This window comes from Miniopterus natalensis, chromosome 13 (genome assembly GCF_054644295.1).
Source record: "Miniopterus natalensis isolate mMinNat1 chromosome 13, mMinNat1.hap1, whole genome shotgun sequence".
NCBI classification, from domain to species: domain Eukaryota; kingdom Metazoa; phylum Chordata; class Mammalia; order Chiroptera; family Miniopteridae; genus Miniopterus; species Miniopterus natalensis.
Window position 1 is genome coordinate 55,867,147 of NC_142093.1, and position 27,357 is coordinate 55,894,503.

At 44.1% G+C, this 27,357-nt stretch overlaps 1 pseudogene; it reads right to left on the reverse strand.

Moving 5' to 3' along the window:
- LOC107526888 (prohibitin 1 pseudogene) overlaps positions 1-22,354 on the reverse strand; it is a 66,946-nt pseudogene extending 44,592 nt beyond the window's left edge.
- Positions 22,355-27,357: the final 5,003 nt, after the last annotated feature.

Consider the following 27,357-nt stretch of genomic DNA (forward strand, 5'->3'; position numbering starts at 1 on the left):
GAAAAATGTCGAGAGCAGCAGAAGATACTGCTTGATTTCTGTTTCTACTCTCGTTACTTAATCAACTTCTCAGTGCCTCGGTTTCTCCTTCTGAAGACAGTAATAATAATAATAATAATAATAGGTGTTATAATCTCATAAGGTTTCCAAGAGGATTAAATAAATGGCACATGTAGAACACTAAGAACGATGTCCTACATATAATAAGGATTCAGTAAGTGTTTTATCAGCTATTATCGGCACTCTGCTGGTGATGCCCATTCAGCTTGCTGTTGGTCTTTATTCATCATTTTCATAATACATTGCTTTCTTCTTTGGCCAGAAGGATGTAGTAGATGACCTTTAAAGTTCTTCTCCAATTTTCAAGGTTCTAAAAATGGTTTCATTGTATCTATCTGTACCTTCTGTCTCTCACGCTAGATTCTTTGTTTCTTAAGGTCACAATGTGTGTTTAGTTTGTTTGATTGCTCAAAATTCTGGGCACAGGGCTGGGCTCACAGCAGATATTCATTAAATAATGACTCGAGAACCTATTTGTAATTGCTGAAGTCCATGTGTAAGACTAAGACCTGAAAAAGGTGAGGAGAGGGCTATGTGAGTCAAAATAATTCATTAAAAAGAATTCCTACCTGACCAGAAAAATCTTTATCATGAGAATGGTGTGGATTACCTAAAAATTTAGGGGTTAACTATCACTATTCTCATTTACCCATTAATAAAATTGAGGTTCACCAAGATTAGGTAATTTGTCCAAATGCTCACAGTTGGTGTGAAATGAAGCTGAAATCAGGACTCAGGCCTATCTGCTGAAAGCCAGTGTTTTCATACACTAGCTTATACTGTATCAACTGTGGTAAAATGTGAAGATTGGTACAATCCCTGGTCTCAAATAAAAAGAACTCAGAGTCATAGGAAGAAGACTATGCTGTTATTTTATATTAATAAAAATAAAACTGAAGCCTGAGAGGTCTGGTGTCTTATTTCAGGCTGCTAATGCTCATGGGAACATGGTAGATTTTCTTCCAGATCATGGACAAAGCTTGTAACTGCCTGACCTTGAGCTTGTTGACTGTCACTGAGGTCAGTAGGCACTAAGATTCAAACTGTGGCCCTGAAACTTCAGAGATTCCAAACAGCTGGAAATCTGAACCAAGTTCAGAAAGAAATGTATTAACAGGACAATGTTAACACATGTATCATCTGCAGAGAATATAAGGTAATAAATCGGTACATTGTGTGATGCTGACCATAAGCAAAATATAAGGTTTCAAAGGAGAAGGCAGGAACTTCTAGGCTCTTCACAATGTGCTAATTCTTTGTTTTCATTCCTTTTTTATTTTTCTTAGTTTTTAATTACAGTTGACATTCAATATTATTTTATATTGGTTTCAGGTGTACACTATAGTGGTTAATCAAGGGGATGTAAAGTACAGCACAGCACAAGGAATATAGTCAATAATATCATAATAACTATGTTGGTACCAGGCGGGTACTAGACTTATCAGGGGACCACCTTATGAATTATATAAATGTCTAACCGCAATATGCTAAGTCTTTATATTTCCTTGGTTTTCCAACTAGATGGGAAAGTTCAGGTGCAGGCACTGATTCTTCACTGTCCTCCTGGCACTCAGCTGAGCTTATTGATACTTATACACTTTTCAATTAATTGATTCAGGTGTGAAGATGGAAGTGTTCTAATACCTATCCAATCCTCTGGGCTTCTTTTGCTCTGGAACAGCAGTTCTCACATAGGGTTCTCAGGTTCCTGAGGATCTCCAAGACCCTTTCAAGGGATCCTCAAAATCAAAACTATTTCTGTAATAATACTAAAATGTTATTGCCAAAGCAAGAGAGGCTAAAATGGCTAGTACCCCAGCACAGATCAAGGGGATGGTATTCAACTACTCTAGAGGTCATTCTAGTCTGCATTTCTATTCACACATTCCGTTTGTACTCACAGGAAAAACAGTTTCACTTTAAAATGTCCTCCTTAAATCAGTAAAAATTATTAATTTTATAAAATATAAACCCTTGTATACAGGCATACCTTATTTTAATACACTTTGCTTTATTAAGCTTCACAGATGTGCTTTTTATAAATTGAAGGCAAGTCCCTTCACCAGCAAAAAGATATGATTCACTTTATTGTGATGTTTGCTTTATAGTGGTGGTCTGGAACCAAACACACAGTATGTCTGAGATATGTCTGGCAATCCTTTTTAATACCCTGTGTGGTGGGATGGGAAGTGTGCAAAAAATCACCCCTACTGCCTACCAAAGATGGTTGTCTCCAGGGAAAGCACTTGTGAGATTACTTGGGTTACAAGCTAAACTAGCCACTTTTTTCAGAAACAGCATGTTTAGTTTAAAGAACTGACAAATGATGGTTATTCACACTAGGCATTTGGTAGACATTTTCTTGAAAATGAACAGACTGAACCTATCAAGTCAAGGAAATCTATTGACAGCATTTGTCAATGATAAAATTTTAAATTTCAAGAAAAAATTAGAATTTTGTAAAACTTCTATTCATAACCATGAGCTTGACAGCTTCCAAATAAAGACTTCTCTGATAAGGTCAGTGGTGCTATTAGCTAATGTGATTTTTATATGGTATGATTATCATTTTTTAATATTGTATATATCTTCATAACTCAGTGAACCAATATTTTTCTAAGTGACCGACACATGAAGTTAGAAACCATGCATGGTTAAAAGATCTACTCAAAGTGCAAGATACACCAATGGAATCTAATGTAATAGAGTATAAAACGTTTACTAATATGGTTTCCACATACACATTGTAGTTAATCTTTGAGAGCTGACACTTGTCAAATATCAAAAAGCATTCAATTATCAATACATAGCTTTGCTCTTGATCTTAAGGGAACAGAATCAGTCTTTATGCATTAAAAACATTAGCTCTATACTTTTTAAAAATTGATTGGAGAGAGAGAAGAAGGGGAAGAGAAAGAGAGAGAGATCCATTTGTTGTTCCACTTATTTATGCATTCATCGGTTGATTCTTGTATGTGCCCTGATCGGGGATTGAACCCACAACCTTGTGTATTGGGACGATGCTCTAACCAATTGAGCTACCCAGCCAGGGCCAGCTGTATACTTTTTATAGATGATCTTTATCAAGTTGAGGAAATTTCCCTCTCTTGCTTTTCTGAAAGTTTTATCCTGAATAAGTGTTGGATTTTGTCAAGTTCTTTTTTTGTATCAATTAATATGACCAGATTACTTTTCTCTTTAGATTGTTAATAGATGTTAGATTACACTGATTGACTTTCCAATGTTGAATCTGTCTTCCAACCTTGAAATAAATTCCACTTGGTATGTATTTCTTCTTATATATTGTGAATTCTATTTATTAATATTTTGTTAAAGTTTTTATGTCTATATGAGAAATATTGGTTTATAATTTTCTCTCTTTTTTTTAGTAATATCTTGGTCAGATTTGGTATCAGAATAATACTGGCTTCATAAAATAACTTGGGAAGTGTTCCCAACTCTTGTATTTCCTGAAAGAGATTGTGCATAAATTATGTTAATTCTTTTTTAAACAATTGGTAGAATTCTCCAGTGAAATCATCTGGGTCTGTAGATTTTGGAGGAGCGTAAATTAAAAATTTGATTTCCTTAATAGTTGTAGGGCTATTACAATTATCTATTTTATATTGGGAGAGTTGGAGGGGTTTGTGTGTGTTAAGGAATTTGTCCATTCCTGCTAAGTTGTTAAATTTATGTGTGTAGAGTTGGTAGTTATCATCCTGTTGATACATGCGGGGTCTGTAGTGATATCCCTGTTTCATTCCTGAGATTGATCACTTGTGTCTTCTCTCTCTTTGTCAGTCTCGCTAGAGGTTTATTCATTTTATTGATCTTTTCAAAGAACTGGCTATTTTACCCATTTTCTCTATTGTTTCTCTTTTCAATTTCATTGCTTTCTGCCCTTACCTTTATTATTTCCTCCCTTCTCGCTTTGGGTTAATTTGGCTCTTGCTTTTCTAGTTTGTTGAGGTGAGAACTTAGATTATTGACTTGAGACTTTCCTCTTTTCTAATGTATACATTTACTGCTATAAATTTCCCCTCTCATCACTGCTTTAGCAGTGTCCCACAAATTTTAATATGTTGTATTTTCATTGTGATTCATTTTATTTTTTATCTTCGCTAAGACTTAGTCTTTCACCCGTGGATTATTAAGAAGCGTGATATTTAGTTTCCAAGCTTTGGGAGATTTTCTTGTTATATTTTTATAATTGGTTTCTTGATTGATTCCATTATGATAAAAGAACACACTCTATATGATTTCAGTTACTTTAAATGTGTTAAGGATTGTTTTATAGCCCAGGATATGACCTGTCTTGGCAGTACTTCCGTGGATGCTTTAAAAATGTTTTCTGCTGTTGTTGGGTGGAATAGAACCTATTGGTTGACAGTGCTGTTTAATTCTTCTTCTGTTTCCTGACTCATTTTTCTGCCCAATTGTTCTTTCAGCTGCTGAGAGAGGGATGCTGAATCTCTGGCTGTAATTATGGGCTTGTCTATTTCTCCTTCCAGTTTTATCCACTTTTGCATTACGTACTTTGCAGCCCTATTGCTTGGTGCACGCATTCTTACTATTATTGTGTATCACTATTGTTTATCATGATTTTCTTTAAAACTCCCTGCCCTTGTAATTTGCTTTGAAATCTACATTATCTAATGCTAATATAACTAATCTTGCTTTTTAAAAATTGATGTTTGCACTGTGCATGTTTTCCATCTTTTAATTCGCTAGGCGGCTCCTGTCTTGGTCCTTTGGCTAAAGGGAGCAGGCTTAGCTTGGAACACTCATCAGTGTTTCCAGATTGCAGCTGCTTCAGCGTGACTCAGGAGCCTATGAAGCCAAAGGGAAACTTAGGAACTCAGTGCTGCGTTGCCCCTCAGGTCCCAAGGTCTCCAGCAGGAGCCAAGGTAAGATTGTGTAGTCCAGAGACATCACCAGGCCCTACCCGAGAACAGATCACAAGTGACACCCTGCAGACAAAGCAACTATGAGTGGCCCTGGGCATGCTGCAGTCAGATGGGCCAGATGGTCTCCAGCAACCAGGGGACAGGACAAGAGCACCTATGGGTTCTAACCCCCTGGCTTTCCCCAAGGCCCTGAATTTGCTGCATAAGCCACCTCTCCTCCCCCTTATAGAGAAGCAGAATAGGAAGGGGGAGCTATCTCAGAGAGTGTGGGTGTTACAAAGAAGCACTGAATGCTTCCTAAATGGACTGATTAAAATACTGGATCAGACTAAGCTTTTAACCCAATTTGATGTTGAAATAACTAAGTTTCACTAACTGTGAGTGGGAGTCTAGAAGAAAGCCCAATTCAAAGTAGGCAAAGTAAAGACAGTTTTTCTTTCTTTCTTTCTTTCTTTCTTTCTTTCTTTCTTTCTTTCTTTCTTTCTTTCTTTCTTTCTTTCTTTCTTTCTTTCCTTCTTCCTTCCTTCCTTCCTTCCTTCCTTCCTTCCTTCCTTCCTTCCTTCCTTCCTTCCTTCCTTCCTTCCTTCCTTCCTTCCTTCCTTCCTTCCTTCTTTCTTTCTTTCTTTCTTTCTTTCTTTCTTTCTTTCTTTCTTTCTTTCTTTCTTTCCCTCTCTCTCCCTCTCTCCCTCCCTCCCTCCCTCCCTCCCTCCCTCCCTCCCTCCCTCCATCCCTCCCTTCCTCCCTTCCTTCCTTCCTACACCTCAAGTCAGAATCATACTTGTAGGTGTTTATTATCTGGTGAGCCTGGATAGCCTAGGTGGTGATGTGACTCTGTCATATATATTTTCTGTGGTAGTGTTGTGGTTTTTGGTTACTTTGGTTTTTTTTCCATGGGTAGTGTCCATTCTTGTCTTTTTCTTTTTAAAAAAAAAAATTCTGAGCCCTCAGATTCCTCACAATCTTCCCTAATTCCCCTAACTGTAAGAGAATAGAGATGACCGCTTATAAAAATGTTTCACATATTCTATCGCCCTTCTACTATGAAGATGTCTCTTATTTCAAAGAAAAGTGACCCAGGGATTTCCAGTGCGCCAGCTGTGTCAAGGAGCAGGACAGGTGCTACTGTGACTGTGCTTTGATTCAACACGGACCGACGTGGCAGACCAAATGCTCCCACGTTATTCCATCTCAATGTCATAAGAGCCCTGTGGCAACTGTGTTATTAACCCAAATATCAAAGGAGGAAACAGAGAGGTGAGTGGACAGGCTCCAGGTCACCCAGCCAGTTAGTGGCACAGCTGGACACCTCGCAAGTCCAGGCCTCTTCCTACTCTCCAACCTTCTTTGAACAATTCAGAAAAGGCTTTCATTGTGTTCCCTGATACCATGTCCTCCCCTCTGTTTCCATTTCAGAACCCTCAAGAGTACAGAGTTGACAAGAGAAGTGCCTCCCAGGATGGGAGCCAGCAGCTATTCTGGGCACTGCTCTGTGGGCCGCGCTGACATTGGCAAGTGTGTTCATCCGCTCCTACCTTTCAGTGTTGGAGCAATAAAGGAGCACAAGGCCTTGAGATGCTCTTCTGGGTCCTTGAGAATCCCCTTAAATCAGTTATTTTCTATATGTTTCTCATATGGTACTTTTATAAGTCTTTATTCTATGCAAAAACTATTTTATATTGAAAATATATTTAGAATATGAGATGATGTTATTTAGTTTGACCATCTCATTGATGATTTTGCTTTAAGTTCTAATAACATGCTTTTTTTCCTTTCTTATGTATCTGAACCTCTAGAAGAAACAAAGTCATTCACGTTATGATCTCTGAGATCACAATGGGACACTAATTTACCTTATTTGGATTTGAAGGTGTTTATCACTTGGCTGGGGGAGAAGGCAGACAGAAGTAAAACATAATTAAGTTACCATGATGTTGAAATTTTTCTGATGCTTATTTGAGATAAATTCTCAAAAATATTATTCCTCAAAAAGAGAGCTTGGGGGATGTATGCGGGGGGAGGGGGGGAGATAGAGAGACAGAGATAGAGACAGAGACAGAGAGAGACAGACAGAGAGATCTAAAATGGAAGTTAGAATTCTAGAGCCAGTGCAACCTGATGACAAAAATGTTAGGAGAACCGCATGAAATTCCCAGTTTTTATATGATTCAACATAATTGCATTAAAAGCAGAATAAGTGGGAAGGGGGTAGAGGGAAAAGAGGGCAGAGGAGTAAGGGAAGACCAGTGTTACAAAGTTGTAAGTACTAATGGTACTCCCTTCAGACAGGTCTTGGGCCAAGTGGGGGATTATGTACTCATAATAATGGTAACGTCAGTTCAGAAATTTTCTGGGGACTTATTCAAGAAATGCCAGGAGAATGAAGATATAAAGAGTTCTAGGAGATTCATTTACTCCTGAAAATGAAGGCTGGATCTAAGGTTGAGTGGTCCCTAGGTATCCAGGGATTTGGGGGCTGAGAGAAGCATCTAACCTTCAAGGGTAGAAATATGATGCAGGGAGGGCACCGTGCCCAGGAGAGTCATGTAGATACAGTGCCTTTGAGACCACACACACACGCACACGTGTCCCGAATAACATGTAACTGGGGCATATCGTTTACACATTGTGTTAACCATGTCTCAAGATCCCCTCACTCCAGGCAAAGGCCCGATTCTGTGTCCTGAGTGTCCGTGGACAGGATAGTCCAGACAAAAGGGCAAATGAAAGGTCACGGCAGAAACCAGAGCTGTGGGCTGGGAAAGATCTTCTTAGCCCCTCTCCTCCCATCCCTGCAGCCATAAGCTTTATGGTGGCCAGGAATGTCCTGCCTAAGAAAAGACCTTGGAAAGTTCCACATCCTGGACCCCAGCTCCCCACCTGACTCAAAATTAGATGGTCATACAGATACCGATATAAACTGCTAGTTGGAGCCTAACGCGTCACTCCTGACAATTAGAGAGTACTTCAAACTGGGCACAAAGGGTACAGATGGACGGCCTCAGACTTGCTCAAAATATCTTCCCCAGGGTCCCTCGTTAGGTAGCTGGCTGCCTTTTCCAAGAATGTGTTTATCAAAAGGGTCACTGGAAACTTTGCTTTCTCCAGAACTCTGTTAACATGCAACTTGAGATAGCCACGCATGCCTCTATTTGGAGAGTGGGGCTGACTATTTATAATGTTAAAGGCTAAGGCCATCACCTCCCTCAGGGCCTGCCCTGCCAGCAAGGTCACCGCATCCATTTGCCCCTCCAGGTAGGGTGGGAACTTTCTTTGTTGTTGTTGAAAGAGCTGCAGAATGAGGGGGCCACAGGCTGTAACTGGGCCTTCAGGTTCTCTTGAGTAAAAACAATTTCTAGGAGGAAACAGTCTGATCCTTCCCTGAGAGGCAGCAATTCTACCCCCCAGGGGAAGCCAGCCGTGCAAATCCCTCAGGCTTTCAAGAGCTCTCTACTCCTGGAGGCAGGGAGGGGACAGGGCCAGCAGTACTGCAGGTGCTGGCAGAACCCAAGAGGACAATACAAGGTGCTTCTATATTGTTTAATAACTTCACAATAAGGCCTCAATGGGTTAATTTTTTAGTGCAAGAAAAGTGGTCTTACCTTCACTAGAACAGAAGGAGGGAGGGGCTGCTATGCCTCCTTGCCAGCAGATCATCTGCCATTTATGATTCAGAAATTCCGACCTCAGTTCCTTGCACAATGGACTGTCAGACCTGGGTTTGTGAAATGGTACAAGAGAAGACACTATCACTTGGTAATTAAAAAATACAAAGCAGCTTGAAGTTGTATGCATTTCTCTTCTCCTTCTGGTGTTGCCCAAAGCGCCAGCACTCTACCTAAAATGGGTTTTTATTTCCATACTTCACTTCTTTGAGTACAGAGGGAAATCCCTGAAACGTTTCTAATCTCCACACACACGCCCTGTGGTCTGAAGGGGCTCTCACACTCAGCTCGTCACCTCTAAGAGTCGTCAGCAAAGCAGCCGAGTGAGACTCAAAGTCCTGCTGCTCAGAAAGGGCCTAAGGTGTGGAGTTGGTGAAAGCAACACCCTGATACCAGGCAGTAAAAGCTGCCACCTGTCTTAGGAGAAAGTTCAAGCACAACTACAATTAAAACTGCTTGTGAAATAGAAAGGGTGTGTTGGATCAATAGACTATGGAAAGCTGGTGTGAAAACACGTTTCTGGGTCAGGAATCCTAGTTACAGCCGTGGCTCTAGTTCTAGCTCTTCTTTTGAAGTCACCGAATGGAAGTCCATTTCAGAATCCTCGAACCGGCTTTCAGATCCAGTCCGAAGGCTGGGTAGTGTTCCAGACATGGGGTTTGGACTTGGGCAAAACCAAGCTTGAAGCCCAGTTCTGTTACTTACTACTTCCTCTGTTATAGTAAGCATTTTACTTTACCTCCCCGAGCCTGTTTTCTCATCTGAAAAAATACTAAAATCGTAAAGATTAAACAAGATAATCTGTGTAAAGAGTTTATACCACACAGTGCTGGGTACATCGTGTATGTTTCATGATGCCAGCCGTTGCCCCAGCCTTGCATGCGATATGGGGATAAACCTTCCGATCCAGGCAGACGGTTCCCCTCTCCTCATTCCTGGAGCTTATCCCTCAGCTTCATGCCTTCTCCCAGTTCCCCCTCTATACTTTTTTCCACAATGATAAACATCATGCTTTCTTGCAAGATGATCTCTGGCAATAGAAACTAAAATGTTATGCAAAGTTCAACCAGGATTACTTGTTTTTAAGAACATTTTTAAAGTCTAGTATCAGACTTTTTGAAATGGAAGTTATGATTCATAATATGCTTTTAAATGTAGTACCAGACATTTAAAACTCAATTAAGACTGAATTAAGATGGATCCAAAATGGAATTTTGTTTTCTTTTTCAAAGGCGATGTTGGCTCATATAAAAATGAATGAAAGCTGATTGTGCTGAGGAATAAAGGGGATTTGCTAAAGCTTCTGAAATCTTAAAGTTTTTACATGCACAGCCCAAGATCAAAGATTTAAGAAAAATCCCTAACATGAAAGGCAGAAACTAAACCAAACAGGAAAATAAGCTCATAAGAAATAGAGAAAATAGAGAACTAGGAAGATATTTTAAAAAACAACTAAAATTAATATGTTGAGAGATAAGGGAAGATATCATATTTGCGTAAAGAGAACAGGACTGAGTAAAAAGGAGCACTCAAAGAACAAAACGGAGTTCTAAAAATTAACTTAAAATAGCAAAAATGAATAATGAGTTAGAAGGGTTGTGAGTTAAAAATTTAATAAAGCTCATAAAAAATAATAAAGGACAAAAGGAGGAAAAATAAGAAATAAAAAGTAAAAATATTAGTGAATGCATTTAAGAGAATAGCTGTCCCAGGAATGGCACACAGAGTACCTGGAGCAAACAGAGAAAATAATCAGAGAGATAATACAAGAAAATTTACCAGAACTGAAGGAGACACATTTTAAGACTGAAAGAACCCTAGATGGTTTAAATCAAGACTCTCTCTTATAAACGTTCAGGCACCTGAGGCATAGAAGTCCTAAACATTTCCAAAAAGAAAAAAGAAAAATCAATCCGGCAACATTCAATGGACACAAATGAGAATGACACTGCATTTCTTAACAGAATACTGGAACTTTGAAGACGATGGAGAAATATCTTCAAAATCTTGATGGAAAATTATTTCCATCTTAGAATCCCATACCCAGCCAAATGGCAGGCATTTGATGTCTCAAAGATTTTATTGCCTATGCCCTCTTTCTCAAGAAGCTATGTGAGAAATGTGTTTCACAAAACGAGTAAATAGTCCAAGCAAGAGGAAGGCATGGGCTCTACAGATAAGGAGATCCAACCAGGAGAGAGGGAAAGGAATTCTCAAGATGAAAGTGAAGGGAAATTCTTCTGCAACCAGAATGTAATCAGTAGAGTGGAGCAGGATGACGGGGAGTCATGGCTAGAGTAATAAAGAGGAATTGGATTCCTTCACTGGGTGATGGCTTGGAGTAGATGACCTCTAAGATCCCTTCCAATTTAAGGAGTCTTCAGATAAAGTTGATTTCAGCTCCATCAATGTCAGAATCTCAGGAGCCTTTCTTGGCAGCTAATGGCCTCCCCATCCTTATCTTGCTCAGGTAGATGAATCGAAGGGGATCAGACGGGGGAAGAAAGCGTGGCTACGAGGAAGTACTCACCTTTGCCAATAGCCCTGAGTGAGTTCTCCAAGGTCCTAGGACAAGACCAGTTACTTCTTAGCTCAATTAAAGCAAAAGCCGGAAGGTGGCCTGAGTAACAAATGCAACATGAACTAAGGCAGAAGGAAGAGGCAAGAAAGCTTCTTCTCGTTCAGACTTCCCTTATCTCGAAGTGCTCACCTTTCCCACCTACCATTATCACCGTATCAGAATCTATAGGAGAAAGGACTGGGCATAACAGGTCAAGGAAATTACGGGTGAGAGGGTTGCCACACTGCATGACTCCCGGGGACACCGTTTACCTCATAGTCGTGGGAATGATGCCCTCTGGTCTTGCCCGGCAGGCTCTGGTGATCCTGGTGAGACCAGAATGCTAGCCAGATGAGGGCTTCTTTTATTTTTTATTTTTTTTTAAATATATCTTTATTGATTTCAGAGAGAGGAAAGGAGAGGGAGAGAGAGCGCTAGAAACGTCAATGATGAGAGAGTCACTGATCGGCTGCAGCCTGCAACCCGGGCATGTGCCCTGACCGGGAATCGAACCCTGATCGCCTGGATCCTAGGTCGACGTTTAACCGCTGAGCCACGCCCAGCCGGGCTGAAGGCTTCTTTTAAACCCCTGCTCAGAAACGAGGAGGGAGAGATCAGTGTCAGAGTCCCAGAAAATCAGCAGCTGCCTTAAAACATACTCAAATTTAAGATCCCTTACTTGCTAGAGTGTTCTGCTTTACCGTACCTATCTTAGGGTTGGCTGTACAAGTAGACCCAGTGTAAATACACACCTATGTCTTTTTTCTAATGAGTAAATATCTAATTTGCTGTGCTTTAGTCTCCCAAATGCTAGACAATGGGAAAGTTGATGGCCGTGTTTAATTGTCCCTTTCCCAGCGGTGCCACTATACGGAGGAGAGCAAGTGGAGTTAAGAGGCAGATAGATAATCGGGAGTAGGTGGGACGCCAGAGGACAGAGGAGCTGACAGCTGAGAGGAGGCGGTGAGCATGCGTCAGGGGCAAGCGCGGACCGCTCACACCTGTCTATTTTTACACGAGCACTTAGCTGTTGTGTCACTGGGCTTTGAGAGCATCAGTGCCCAGAATCCCAAAAGTCTATTTTAAGAGACTCGCTTCAGTGACTGATACCAGGTATAACATAAAAGTTTTGCCAAATGCTTCACAGAAAGGGGGTCTGCCACAGCTTTCATAAATGGGAAAGCAGAAGTGTTGCCTCACGGTAAGTGTCGACCTCAGGGGGAACTAGTGAGAAGATCACCAGAGAGAAGAGACCCCGGGAGCAGGCTCGCTGTGCCCTGGAATACGGTTTCCACCTCGCACTCCTTCCCCGGCGTGGGTGAAGCATCCCTTGTTTCCATTTTCCTGTCACCTTTTAAGCTTCTCTTTGTAAAGAGGCCTCTACTTTTGGGGCAAAGGATTTATATTCATAAGAAGAAATGAAGGTGGAAGAGCGAGCCTTGCCCTCCCTCTAACCCCCTCTCAGAAGGTGACAGGAGGGGTAATGGCTGGTCAGCTCTGGAAACTCAGGCAGCTGGTGGTGATTAGATCAGCATGACTTAGGGGACACTGGGCTCTCTTCCTGGAATAGGCCACTCACCACAAGGTTCCTCTATTCATAAACAGTTTCTCCCGTCCCCTGAACTTCTAATCACAGAATTGAGTTTGCCAGGTTTACTTTAGACTTGGAAACAGGATATACGTCTTATCAAGGCACGAATGAAGCACAAGGATCCAATTCCCTATCTTTATGGCAGATGCTGCCGTTTACGTGCTCCGCACGGTCAAGGCCTCTCGGGTAAGCGCTGAGGGCTTGAGGAGTGAGTCATGTCCAACACTGGAGAAGAGCCACTGGGCCAATTTCTTGAAACCAGGAGCCTGGTCAGTCTGGTTTCACTCTCTAGTCCACATGCCACTTCAAGAAGGTGTTTGGGCTAATGCGAGGGAGAAAGTGGTCCTGGCAGGTGGTCTCATAGCTGCTGAACGTTGACGCCATGAACCAGCCTCACAACCTGCCAGGTGGCCTCCAACCACCATCTAGGACAACACTCTTGACCAGGGAAGGCTTTGCTGCCCCCCACAAAATTTGAGTGACTCAAATTGAATACTTGGAGAGTAAAGGGAAAACAAAACAGGATTTGGATGATTGTGGTTAGAAAAATAACTTCAGGATGATTTGGCCTATGTGTTTAGAAGACTCCGAGGGCCTAAAGAATGCAGCCGATTCCAGGAAGACGGATATAAATACACATTCCTTTAGAACACCCAACTACCAAGTTTCATTTGTTTTCTTGGAACCAATAATATCTAAAGAGAGGTCATCCTCTTTGAGGCTGGAGATCAGAGAAGTGCTCTAAGGTCACAGTAAGAAAAGACAAATAAGGGATAGAAGAACATCTAATACTCATTAGGCTGTTGTTTCTAACACATTCTAATTCTAAGCCAGCAAGAGGCAGGCTTATGAATGAATGCTCTACTGAAGAAGCCCTCCCAGGGGCCTTCCAAGCTACCAGCTCCAAAATGGAACATAGGTGCCCCCACAAGGGGTCTGGATGGCCCTGTAAATCAAGCCAATCAGCACAACAGGGAGGGGTGGGCACTGAGGGACGTTGGCAAGTGTGTGCCCTAAAAGAGCAGCCTTCACCCGGCTGGCGGCTCAGTGATCCAGTGTTGACCTATGAACCAGGAGGTCACTGTTCAATTCTGGTCAGGGCACATGCTGGGTTGCTGCTCCATCCCCAGTAGGGGGCGTTCAGGAGGCAGGCAGTCAATGACTCTCATCATTGATGTTTCTATCTCTCTCTCCCTCTCCATTCCTCTCTCTGAAATAAATAAAAACATATTTAAAAATAAATAAGTAAACACATAAATAATAAAAGAGCAGCCCTTCTTGGCGCGTCTTCAGGAATGCTCAAAGAAGGTCCACTGTGGATAGATCTGCTGTTTCAAGAGGGACTAAATCTCCAATGTTATGTAAAATCTCATAAGGTTGACAAGACATTTTAAAAAATATTATTATTCAAGCTAAAAAAAAAGTGTACTGTCTGGATTCTGTCCATGGACCTCCGCTTTACAATTTCTAATCTATAAAAATAATCTACAACCACCCTGACGGCGTGGCTCATTTGGCTGGAGCATTGTCTGTACACCAAAAGGTTCTGGGTTCAATTCCCAATCAGGGCACATACCTAGGTTGTAGGTTCTGTCTCTGGTCAGGGCACCTATGGGAGGCAACCAATCGTCATTTCTCTCTCACATCGGTGTTTTTCTCTCTCCCTCTCCCTTGCTCTCTAGAATCAATCAAAACATATCCTTGGGTAAGGATTTAAAAAATTAAAATAAATTTTAAAAATAATCTACAACCTATAACTTTGTAAGACAAGATATACACCCTAGAAATGACATAAAAAATACAATTATAGCCTTTTGGCAACGGAAGATTACTTAGACATCAAATCAACCCAATTTTCGGATGAGAAACTGATCCCAGAGAATTGAGCAAGCGCCTGTGAACAAGCAGGTACCAGATGAGAATTCGAAGCTCTGTCTTCTGACGTCCAGTCCAGACAGAGCACCTTCCTCGACAGCAGCCACGGTGCCAGATATCCTCACCTCACACTTAGGCACTGTGCCCTCCCCTCCTGAAAATTAGTTGGTGGCTACATCCATCACTTTATTCTTCATCCACTTTATATCTTCATTACAAGAAGGACTTGATGGGATTTCACGGACTGATCAGAGCGTAGGAAAGTTAGCTGAGAAAGGAGGGGCTGAGGCAACACGTCCCATAGAGGGAATCAGCTCCTAGGCCCGCTGGGTGCCCTTTCCTGTGACACTGTACATTTCATTCCCACCACAGACTCAAGTCAGGGTTTCATGTCCCCTGCAAGGGCCTCTGACCACCCATCGGAACGTGATCTCTCCTTCCTCTAGGGCCTCCAGATGTTTTGCAAAACACTCATGTGGCTCTATCTTTCCAATGAGATCAGCCAGTCCCAGCTTTGGCTGAGCATTGAAATCACCTAGGAGCTTAAAAGCTCCCAGTGCTCAGGCTCCACCCCCATCCAGGAAACTCACCATCTCCAGGCCCCAGGCTGTTCCAATGTGCAGCCAAGGTGACAGCTCTGAACTAATCTCTAAGCCATTTCAAGATGACAAGGCCTAAGCGCAGGACCAGCTACATAGTTTGCAGGGCCCAGCGTGAAATCACAATGGAGGCTCCTGTTCAAAAATTCAGGATTACAGGATGGTGACAGCGGAGCATAAATCCTTCTAAATCCGGAATCGTCTACAACTGCGCGAGTTGCACACCTGCGCCTAGAGGTGGCCTTGGACATAGAAGGATTTCAACAAACAGATGTGGCTTGGCTAGGGATAGAAGGGACAGAGTCCATCTAGCATTTAAGAGACTGAAATTGAGCAAAAAGGCCCAGGTAAGAGATTCAAAATGTGGATTCAAAAGAAAGTTTGGGAAAAGTGTGGAGGAGGGCACTTCAAAAAGGAAGAATTCTTCTTTTTAAACAGTTTTTAAATAATTGAGATATAACGTACACGCAGTAAAGGGCACAAGTCTTAAGTAAGCCTGTGATAAACTTTTACATGTGTAACCACTCATGTGTACACTAGAGTAACCGCTACCCGAATCAAGATGCAGAGCATCTTCGGCCCCCAAACAAAACAAATTCCCCCTGAAAATGGCCACAGTGCTGCCTCCTCTCAGCCTGTAGTAATTCTGCCTGCCCTCGGGCTCCCTATAAAGGGCATAAAGCCTCTCTGTTACTGATGGGCCCTGTGGCGTTGGCTGTGGGGCTATCCCACGGACAGCTCTGGGAGCACTTCGCACCCCCCTTTCAGTGAAACGTGTGCAGGTATTTCTGCTGGGCGTTACCCCTGATGGAAATTTCTGGGCCATGGAGTAGTCATGTGGTTAGTTTTAAAATATCAATGGCTGCGCCAGCTTACACACCCCCGGGCCTTGCAGGAGAGTCCTGGTCCCACTTTCTCCCCAGTGCTGGGTGCTGCCGTCTTTCTGACACGGCTCTTCCTCTAGGTGCCTGTGGGCCTCTCCTAATGGTTTCGGTGTCTCCCTGCTGACTGATGACGTTGAGCTTGCTTTCTTTCAATGTGAGTCTTGCCTTTCGGAGGAGGGCCTCCTTATTGAAGTACCTGTTCAAGTCTTTTCCATACTTAAAAAGGACTTGTCTGTCTTTTCCTTACTAACTTGTAGGAGTTAAACTATATTTTAACACTGATCTTTATCAAATATATGGTTGCAAATATCTACTCCTAGTCTGTGGCTTGATCTTTTCAGTCTCTACATAGTGTCCTTAATTGTTAACTTTAAGGAAGACAAATTCTTCCATCTTTTCTTTATTGGTTTGCATGTCCTGTTTAAGAAAGTTTTGCCTAACCCGAGAGTCAGAAAGATATTCTACCTTTTTTTTCTTTTTTTTTTAAAGCTTTATTGATTCTCCCTTTTCATTCAGGCTTACATCCCATCCAGAATTGATTTTTTTGCCTGTGGTGTTGGAGGCCCTGACTCAAGATTTTTCCTTAGCAGAGCCAATTGACCCAGTACCATGTTCGAAATGGCTATTTGGGTACTTCTCCATTAAAATAGCACCTTTATTGTAAATCAGTGGTTTTTGTGTGTGAATATGCTTGGTTTACCCCATTGGTTACTTTGTCTATTCTTGTACAAATACCACATTTAAAAACTACTCTAGCTTTATAAGAAATCTTGATACCATCCGGCTGGGTGTGGCTCAGCGGTTGAGCATCAACCTAGGATCCAGGCTGATAGGGGTTCGATTCCTGGTCAGGGCACATGCCTGGGTTGCGGGCTCGATCAATAACTCTCTCATCATTGATGTTTCTATCTCTCTCTCTCCCTCTCCTTTCCTCTCTCTGAAATCAATAAAGATATAAAAAAAAAAAAGAAATCTTGATACCAACAAGAGTAAGATCTCCGATTTGTTATTTTGTTTTTGGGTCCCCCCCCCAAATCGTCTTGACTCTTCTTGGCCCTTTGCCATTTTGTATAAAATTTAAAATCTATCTTGTCAGTTTCTCCAGAGAATCTGTTGGAATTTTACACAGCATTGCATTTAATTTTTGGAGACTTGTCTGTTTATAGGGAGTTGAATTTAGAGAGTTGTCATCTTAATAATATGCACCTTCCAATACCTGAACACTTCTTTAAGTCTTAATCTTTCTTAGCAATGTTTTGTAAAATTCTGTGTAGAAGAATTGCACATTTTAAATTAGTTATTAATAGGTTTTTATAATTTTTTTTTAACTATGTCTTTACTGATTTCAGAGAGAGGAAGGGAGAGGGAGAGAGAAAGAAACATCAGCAATGAGAGAGAATCATCAATAAGCTGCCTCCTGCACGCCCCCTACTGGGGGATCGAGCCCACAACAAGGGCACGTGCTCTGACCGGGAATTGAACAGTGACCTCCAGGTTCATGGCTTGATGCTCAACCACTGAGCCGCGAGGGCCAAACTAAGGATGGTTTTGATGTTTCTAAATGTTATTGTTCCCTTTAATTTCATTTTCTAATTGTTTATTGTTAGTATAGAAATACAAGACATTTTGTGTGTTGAATTTATATTTAGTGACCTGATAAACACATATAAACTCTAACATTCTATCTATTGAGTTTTGGATCTTTGTGTACATATCATACCACCTGAGAGGAACCACAGTTCAGCTTATTCTTCCCAATGTTTGTAACTCCTGTCCCTCTGTCTTGCATGTCACTCGCACTAGGTCTTGTAGTTCAATGTCAAATGAAGTCGTGTTAATGAGCATCTTTGTTTTACCAAATTGAGGAAGAAAGCATTCAATATTTCGCCATTACTTATAATATTGACTGTAGGTACTTTATCAATGTTAAGGAAATTCCCTTTTTCGAGAGTTGTTTTTTTTTTTTTTTTTAATCATGGTTAGGTAATGAATTTTATAAAAGATTTTTGAGGCATTATTTGAGATGATCATATGATCTTATCCTTTACTCAATTAATATAGTGAATTATATTGATTTATTTTCAATACATATTTTTTTTATTCCTGGAATAAATCCTAGTTGGTTTGTTCTATTATTTTTTTAAAATATCACTGTCTTCGATTTGATGCTATTTTATTGAGGATTTGTGGGTCTACAGTTATGAGAGCTGTTGATCTGTAATGTTTCTTTATGCAACGTCCATGTCAGGTTTTGCATTAGGGTCATGCTGGCCTGAGAACATGAGTGGAGAGGAGTTTCTTCCTCTCAGAGTTTCAGTCTGGCAGGCATTTATTAATTTTATAAGACTTTTCAAATTATCAACTTTTGTCTTGATTTCCTATATCACGTGCTTGTTTTTCCTTTTATTGATTTTTGTTTTTACTGTATAATTTCCATTCTTCTATTTAGAGCATTTCTTTTTTGCCCTGGCTGGGTAGGTAAGTTTGTTAGAGCATTGTCCTGATATGTCAAGGTTGTGCGTTCGATCCCAGGTCAGGACACATATAAGAATCAACCAATGAATGCATAAATAAGTGAAACAAAAAATCCCTCCCTCTCTCTCCCCCTCTTTCCCTCCCTCCTTCTCTCTCTAAAAATCAATAAGTAATTTTTTTAAAAAATAGAGCATTCAGTTTTTAACATTTCTACCTCTTTTTAATACATGCATTCAGTCCCAGGCATGTTTGGTTTATGTTTGATATTCATTTAGTAGCTTCTTGAAATAGAGGCTTAAATTGTTGATTTTCAGTCTTTCTTCTCTTCTAACATATGCATTTAAAGCTATATATTTTCCTCTGAACATTGCTTTAGCTGAAACCCATAGGTTTAATATGTTGGATTTTCATTATAAGCCAGTTCAAAATATTTCTAATTTCCTTTCTAGTTTTCATTTTACCTATGTTATTTAGAAATGTGTTTCTTACCTTCTAAATAAGTGTAGATCTTCCATTTATGTTTCTCTTCTTAATTTCTAGTTTAATTTCACTGTGGTCAGAGAACATACTGCATCTGATTTCAGTCTTTTGAAATTTGTTGAGGCTTGAAATTTGTATAGTTTAGAAAATGGTCTATGTTGGTACATGTTCCTTAGGCCAAGAAAAATATTCTGCCATTATTGTTTGCATCATTATATATATCTTTTTTAAAATATATATATCTTTATTGATTTCAGAGAGAGGAAAGGAGAGGGAGAGAGAGAGAGAGAAACATCAATGATGAGAGAGTCATTGATTGAGCCTGCAACCTGGGCATGTGCCCTGACCGGGAATCGAACCCTGATGGCCTGGATCCTAGGCCGAAGCTCAACCACTGAGCCACCCCTGGCTGGGCCATTATATATATCTTATATATGTGTCTATATATAATATATGTTATATATATGTCATATATATCAAATAGGTCAAGTTGACTCTTTTACATCCTTACTGATTTTGTTTCTGCTGTAATAGTCCCTGAAAGAGGTATGTTAAAACCTCCAACTATGGTTGTGTGTTTGTCTGTTTCTCCCTTAGTTCCGTCACCTTTTCTTTACATATTTCTAAGCTGTTATTCAGTGCATAGAAATTTACAATTGTCATATTTTCCTATTGAATTAATGTTTCTATCATTAAGAAATATTCATCTTTATCTGTGATAATTTACTTTTTCTTAAAGTTTTCTTTATCTATTGGTAACATCCACCCTAGCTTTACATCGTTTAGATCTTGCTCAGTATCTGTTCTATCCATTTACTTTCATCTTATCTGTAACTTTGTATGTACGACATGTCTTTTATAATCAGCATATAATTATGTTTTTAATCTAATCTAATATTTTTGTCTTTTAATGTGAGTATTGGTCCATTGGCATTTAATGAAAGAACTGACATAGTTTTAAATTTTTTTTTTTTTTTTTTTTTTTAGAGATCTGAAGTGACTTGACTTTTATTTCCTTCGCTTTAAGCCAATCATGAAATTTCACACTGATTCTGGGGTGGGGGCAGAAGACAGGCGAGGTTAAGAATGGGGGGGGGGGGGGGGCTGTGGCCAGCCTGCCTGAGGCGGTGCAGGCAGGGCAGGCCTCTCGGGATAGCTGGAGGAGCACCGGCTGCCCGGCCCATGGGGAGGTGCTGCTCCGAGAGCGTGCGCGCCAGTGCGCGCTGTCCCCCGCGCCTCTCCGTCGGGCGGGTGCGCGCTGTCCCCCGCGCCTCTCCGTCGGGCGGGTGCGCGCTGTCCCCCGCGCCTCTCCGTCGGGAGGGTGCGCGCTGTCCCCGCGCCTCTCCGTCGGGCGGGTGCGCGCTGTCCCCCGCGCCTCTCCGTCGGGAGGGTGCGCGCTGTCCCCGCGCCTCTCCGTCGGGCGGGTGCGCGCTGTCCCCCGCGCCTCTCTGTCGGGCGGGTGCGCGCTCGCAGGAGCAAGCGAGTCGCGCGCGATCAGCCTGGCAGTGGTGGAATCGCCCTCAGCAGAGATGACAGCCACCTTCTGCTGCTCGGTCGTTTCCACCAGAAACCTGGCCCTCTCCGCTTCCTGCTGGGCCACCTGTTTGGCTTCCACCGCTTTTGTGCACTCCTTCCCGAAGGTCAGGTGCGTCAAGGACAGTCACCCTGAATGAGCCCCTGGGTGGCAGCTGCTCTGTAAGGCGGTCGCTCACCTGTCTGGGGACCAGCTCCCTCTGGGTGATGATTCTCCAGCGTCAAAGCGAGCGCCCCGACTGAGGGCCTCTGTGGCGATGGACAGCAGCGCGCGCTCCTCACAGTCCTCCTCGCTGATGCTGGTGACCAGGCGGGGATGCTGGTGACCAGGCGGGGAAGGATGCGCAGGGCGATGCTGGCATTCTGCCAGCCTCTGCCACCCGTGATCATCCGCACAGCCAAAGGTAACTGGTTTCTGTACCCAAGGGATGAGAGAGTGAGCCCCTTCCCCCGCCACGATGCCCTGCGCTCCACGGAACCGTCAAAGATGACAGCTCTGTGCCCGGCGTCCAGGTGACACAGGGTGGAGTTCCCCGCGCCTCCCGCCTGGGCTAAGGCCAGGGCGACCTTGCCAAAGATTCAGACACTTGGGCGGCCAGGCTTCCTCCTGCTGGACCCACTCACACCTGCTGCTCCTCGGACCTGCCCAAGGTGTCCCAGCTTAAATCCATCACCTTGATAATTATTTTTCATTTGTCCCCTCTTTGTTTTCTGATTTCTCCTTTGTAGATTTACTTATTAATCAAGCATCTTTATCATTCTGTTTTAATCTATCAGCCCATGACTTATACATTTTTAATTTTTATTTTAGTGATCAATCACGATATTAAAAAGACATCCTTGAGCCCTGGCCAGTTTGGCTCGGTGGTTAGAGTGTTGGTCTGTGGACCAAAGAGTTCCAGGTTCAATTTCCGGTCAAGGGCACATTCCTCTGTTGCAGGTTCGATCCCCGCCCCGGTCAGGGCGTGTGCATGAGGCAACCAGTCGACGTGTCTCTCTCATGTCCATGTTTCTCTCTCTCTCCCTCCCTTCCACTCTTTCTGAAAATCAATGGAAAAATGTCCTTGGGCTGAGAGAGAGCACCCCCTTAATCTTGGGAATTGGTAACCTAATAAACCAAACTCTATCCAAATGTGCCTGGTGTTCAGGTCACCTGTGAGGTTTCTCAGAAGCCAGTTCTAGCTAAGCCACTGCTGGGTCAACAGATTTATATATTTAAATTTTTTCCCTGCCTAATTGTTTTTATCTCTCTATTCTATTTTCATCTACCATCTAAGTTTCATTTGCAATTTGCAGTTTATAAAATACCTTCATACGTTCAGTGACTTGAACTAGAAAATTCCTTCGAAATCTAGGCAAAACTGCCACCTCATTTGAAGCACAACCTGAGTTGTGCTTCTTTTAAAAGACGCAAGTAGGGAGACCCCATTTCACGTCCATTAGAGCAACTATTACCAGAAAAGCAGAAAATACAGTGCTGTTGAAGATGTGGAGAAACTGGACCCCTTGTGCACTGCTGGTGTGAGTGTAAAATGGTGCGGCTGCTGTGGAAAATGGGTGGAGTTCCTCAAAAAATTAAACATAGGATGACCACATGACCCAGCAATTCCACTTTGGGTGTCTACCCGAAAGAATCAGAAGTGGGAATTCAAACAGATACTGGACAGCCGTGTTCTTTGCAGAGTTGTTCACAATGCCCAGAAGCTGGAAGGGTTCCCGAGTGCCCATCGACAGATGAAGATAGAAACAACGTGTGGTGTACGCACAATGGAATATTATTTATCCTTAAAAAGGAAGGCCGTTCTGACACAGGCTGCAACGTGGATGACCTTGACGACAACGCTAAGTGAAACGGGCCAGCCACAAAGGACAGACGCCGGAGGATTCCACTTCCAGGAGGCTCCTGGATTAGTCGGATTCATGGAGTCGGGCCGTGGGATGGTGGTTGCCAGGCACTGGGGGAGGAGGGAGTGGCAGTTAGTGTTTAATAGGCACAGAAGTTCTGCGTGGAAAATGAACGGGTCCTGGAGATGGGTGCTGTTGGGGGGCCACACAGCGTCGTGAATGTGCTCAGTGCCACCGACCCGTAGGCTCGGGAATCCAGATGGCGAGTTTCAGGTTCTGTGTATTTTGCTACAATCAAAAAGGGGACTATGGGAAATGGACTGGGCCTCTTTTATCGATCCTTCTCTGTCGGGTTGGTGCCCAGGTGCGTGCGTGGCTCACACGGGGGGTGCGGGAAGCACAAGTGTACCTAGTGGGGGGCACGCATTCTTCTAAAAGCGGTCTTTACACCAACCTAGTAAAGGAAACGGAGCAACATATTTTTTCTTTCAGTTGCTTAAAAATAGAGAAGTAAAGCAGACCAGTGTTCTTGCTGGCTGTTTATTTTCCCTCTCAATGATTCCTTCCTGTTCTGGGAAGAGGCACTGAACATTTCGCCTGCGTTTCCATGTTTTCCGAGCCCGCAGAATGTGATTGATGGTGGCCACAATTTAAACTGCCAGCAAGTTCTTAGAAAAGGTATGTTGTTAAACTAAACCCCACGAGCGAAGTCCGTTTCCTCAGCCTCTCCTGTTACTCAGATGTAACTAAATGTAACTGTCCAGAGACCATTAAGGCCACGAGTGTGGCTTTGCGGTCCTCCTGTCACGCTCCGCCCCAGGCCACGACTCGGTGCTCACACAGAGAATGTCCAGCGGGAGTGGGCCTACGCGTGTTGTTTTCCTAACAATGGAAATCTCAGGACCACTTCAGTGAACACCGACCCAGACTTTCCATGCCAGGGCTTCGGAAAAAGGGTCTGGTGTCCAAATATTTCATGTGGTCTGTGGTCCGAATCTCAGCCACACGCCATAAGAGCTATTTTCATCTCACTTTGTTGATCCAAGTGTGAACGCTGGAAGGCAGGCCCTAAGCAGGCCCGAGTCTGAGCGGCTTCAGAACCATGGAAACGCCCCCGGGCTGCTTGGTCAAAGAGCACAGTTAAGAGAATATTTTAGTCATCTCTTTCCTGTTTGATTCTAAAACTGGGAATTCAAAGGAGCTTGTAGTGTGAGCTGAAGCAGAGGGCCACGTCTGAAGAAAAGGGCCGGCTCCAGTGCTGGGAGAGATCCGGCAGGGTCCCTGCAAAGTGGCAGTGGGCCCTCCGGTTTTAGCCGCTGCCCCAGGGCAGGCAGGAGATGTGGTGGAAGGAAGCCCAGAGGGACCCAACCTCTCGAGGGTGTAGTCATTTGTGAACTCAGATCCTCTTGATTTCATCACGGTGGCTGTGAAAGCAGCCCGCGTGGTGGAACCGGTCACTGAAATTGTCCTATGAGGAGTCACCAAGAAGATGGGGCAGAATAGCCCAGAGGTTAAGAACCTGGCTTTCAGTCTCTAAGCCTGAGTTTTACAGTCTATGAAATGGGTCTGGAGGTGCTACCTGGCTCACAGACTCTCTGGTGGAACGAGGGAATGCAGGGAGACACCTTACAGAAGGTGACGTGTGACAAAGTGTGCGCCCGTTTGTACACCTGGTGCTATTTCTGCTGCAATGGTCAAGGGCAGCCCACCCGTCTGTGAACCAGCTGGGGTTCGCGGAGCTCTGTTGTGCACCCAGCACCCTGGAAGATAGGTGATCCTAGGCTGTACAGACTACGGAAAAAGGTGTACATTTTTTAAAAGTGTGTTTTGATGAGTTGTATCAGAGTTCAGAGGACAGCCTGTCCCTAAGGAAGTGCTGGGCTTTGAGCTGCACCTTGGCAAGCAGGTAGGACTTGGAGAAGCGCTTCTGAGGGAGCGTGTAAGCCCCGGCAGTCCCCCAACCGCCCGCTCATGTCCCTGGTCTACACGGCGTAGCCGCCTTCACATCAGGACAGGTGTTAGGGTGGAGACCCCAGGCTAGGAGGTGAGAACCGTGAGGCACTGAGGACTACGTGCTCTGCATAGGAAGGAAGGCAGTCTGGCGGCTGGTCCTTCTCTACCTTTTTTAAAAAAAATTTCTTTATTGTTGAAGTATTACAGATGTCCCCTTTCTCCCCCCATGGCATGTGCACGTTTTAAAATAGGTTTTTATTATAAAAATAATAAATATTCATTGTTAGAGAAAGGAAACTAGAGAAAATTATTTTAAAAATAATAAAAATTACTTGCAATCTTATCCAAAGATGACATTTTTTACCTTTTGATGAACATCCTGCTAACCTCTGTTCTCTGCGCATGTCTCGGTGTTTTTATATGAAAACAGCGGAGTTGTGCTCTTTATTTATTTCTACATCCAGCTGTGTTTTCACTTAGTATGACTGAGAGCATATTCTTGTGTCACTGACTCTCTGTTCCCTATCTCGTGGGTGTATCGTAATCTATTTAGACACCTCCTGTTACTAGGTATTTAAGGTGTTTCCAATTTCTTAGTTATGATTTGCAAGGAGGTATCTGACGCCTGCACGTGCCGCCCAGTTCTCTGAACAGAGAGAGGCGGCAGGGATTAGTGCACCTTCACCGTAAGCAAACCTTCGCCACTCATGGATGCGGCCACACGATCGTCACATACACATTTAAGTGGGCATCCTCCCAAGATCTCCCAGAATCCTTGTTCTCAGCGGCCTTCAGCATTTAGCAGGAGAGACGATGGAGGCCTGACCCGCTTGAGGGCCTTAGGGGGACCGTGGTGGGGTATGTCATTGGCCCCCCGCTGCCCTGCAAGAGACGACAAATGTGGGCCCAAGACGGAGCAGCAGGAGAGTGGGTCACTGGCCTGGAAGACGGGGGACACATCAGGTTCTACGTTTGCATTCCTGCTGGTGTGAAATCATCACTATCAATTTTTAAAGTAGGGCTTAAAAAAAAACAGCCAGGCGTGGCTCAGCGGTTGAGCGTCGACCTAGGATCCAGGCGATCGGGGTTTGATTCCCGGTCAGGGCACATGCCCAGGTTGTGGGCTGCAGCCGATCCATGACTCTCTCATCATTGATGTTTCTATCTCTCTCTCTCCCTCTCCTTCCTCTCCCTGAAGTCAATAAAAATATATTTTTTAAAAATAATAATAAAAAAATAAAGTAGGGCTGCTGGAACAGGGCCGACTCTGCAAGCAAGCCCCCGAGCACCCCCCGAGCCCAGGGTGCAGGGCGCCCCCGCAGCAGCTGGAACCTTCCTCCTCCGTCCGCCCCGCAGACGCCCTGCTCCAGCCGCTGATCTGGCCTCTCGGCTTCTGTTTAAGAAGGTTGTCCTCTTGGCCAAGATTTCGGTGTCATTTACGTTCGCTGGAGGGAGAGAGGAAGAGGGCTCCCAACCAAAATAGAACAGTTAGCACAAACATTTTTCCTGCTGAACGCTGTCTGGCACGAAATGATCTGGGATCCATCTGCTCCCAAAAGCACTGTAAAAATCATCGGGCTGGGGTGGGGGGGGGCAGTTTTGCAAGTTCAGTCTGAGGAAAGAGGACCTGCCCACAGTTCCAGGGCGGGAAGGCAGGAGAATGGCACTGAGGACACTGGCGCTAGCTGGTGCGGGGACAGAAAGCAGGCCTGCCCTCAGGCGGCTGCGGGCCTCCCTTTGAGTCCTTTGGGAAGACGGGGTGCGGATTTGTGCCAGGGGCATGCTGAGTGTCCGGGATGCCCAGACGAAGAAGCCACAGAGCCTGCTTCCTGGCTGCGGGTGCAGGCAGCCTCGGGGCTCTGCCATTACGTAAGTGAGGAAATGTTAGAGATGCTTCTACAACGTGTCCAGTGCTCAGTGGGGCCCAAATGGGGGAGGGAGGGGTCGTGTCCACATAGAGGGGATGGGACAGGCTCTCCCCCAGAAGATGATCCTCCATCTCACCCTTGAAAGAATAATAACAGCGGTGGTGATGAGGATCCCTGACTGTTTTCTGAGCACTTGCAAACTCTGCTCACCCAGCCAGTGTCCAGTGAGGCAAGCTAGGCGCCCAGTGGGAGAGGGGCTCCCCCATGGCTCCCACAAGGGCAAGGCGAGCACACAAGAGTGGGCACCTCCTTCACCATCGCCTGGGCTCCCAGCCAGGTTACAAAGCAGCTACCGGAGTAACACATTTCCACGAGGGATCCGTGCTCATAAAAGGCAGAGCGGGGCTGTTGGCAAAACCTTCACCAGCCAGTCCTGGGAGGTCTTCAAGGTGACACGAGGAACAGCAGAGCGCACCCTGAGGACGGCCGCTGGCTCCCACCCAGGGGCAGCAAACCTGAGGCTCACATGCCTGCGGATGGGTTTGCCGGCTTTAGCTAGTGAAGAGTTTTTGAAAAAGTTGGGCCACTATTGAAAAAGAGTTTTCATGCAGCATCCGGGTTTCCAGATTCTCTGCACCAATAGGAGGAGCTGGCAGCACTGGGCCTGTGGTCTGCAGGGAGGGACCCGAGTACAGGGGGACTGGCTGCTCTGCCGGCCCCACCTCCACCCTCCACCCTCCTGGCCAAGGCTGAGGCCTCGCCCTCCTCACTGCACCTGCATCCCAAGTGTGGGGCACACCTCTGACAAAGGAGGGAGGTGCCCTGCAGTTGCCTGCTTGGCAGGAAAGAGGTGGGAACATCGGCAGGGGCGATCACAGAGGGCTCCTAGCCCAAGTCAAGGGATTTAGGCCTCTGCTTTGAAGGTAGCTGAGAGCTATCTGAGGGGTTAAGCAGAAGAGTGGCTGACACACGAGGACAGCTCCCTGGGAGCGGAAGGGCAGCTGGGCCCACCTCCCACCACCCAGCACCCACTCCTCCTGCTCTGTTGTTCCACGTGGCACCTCG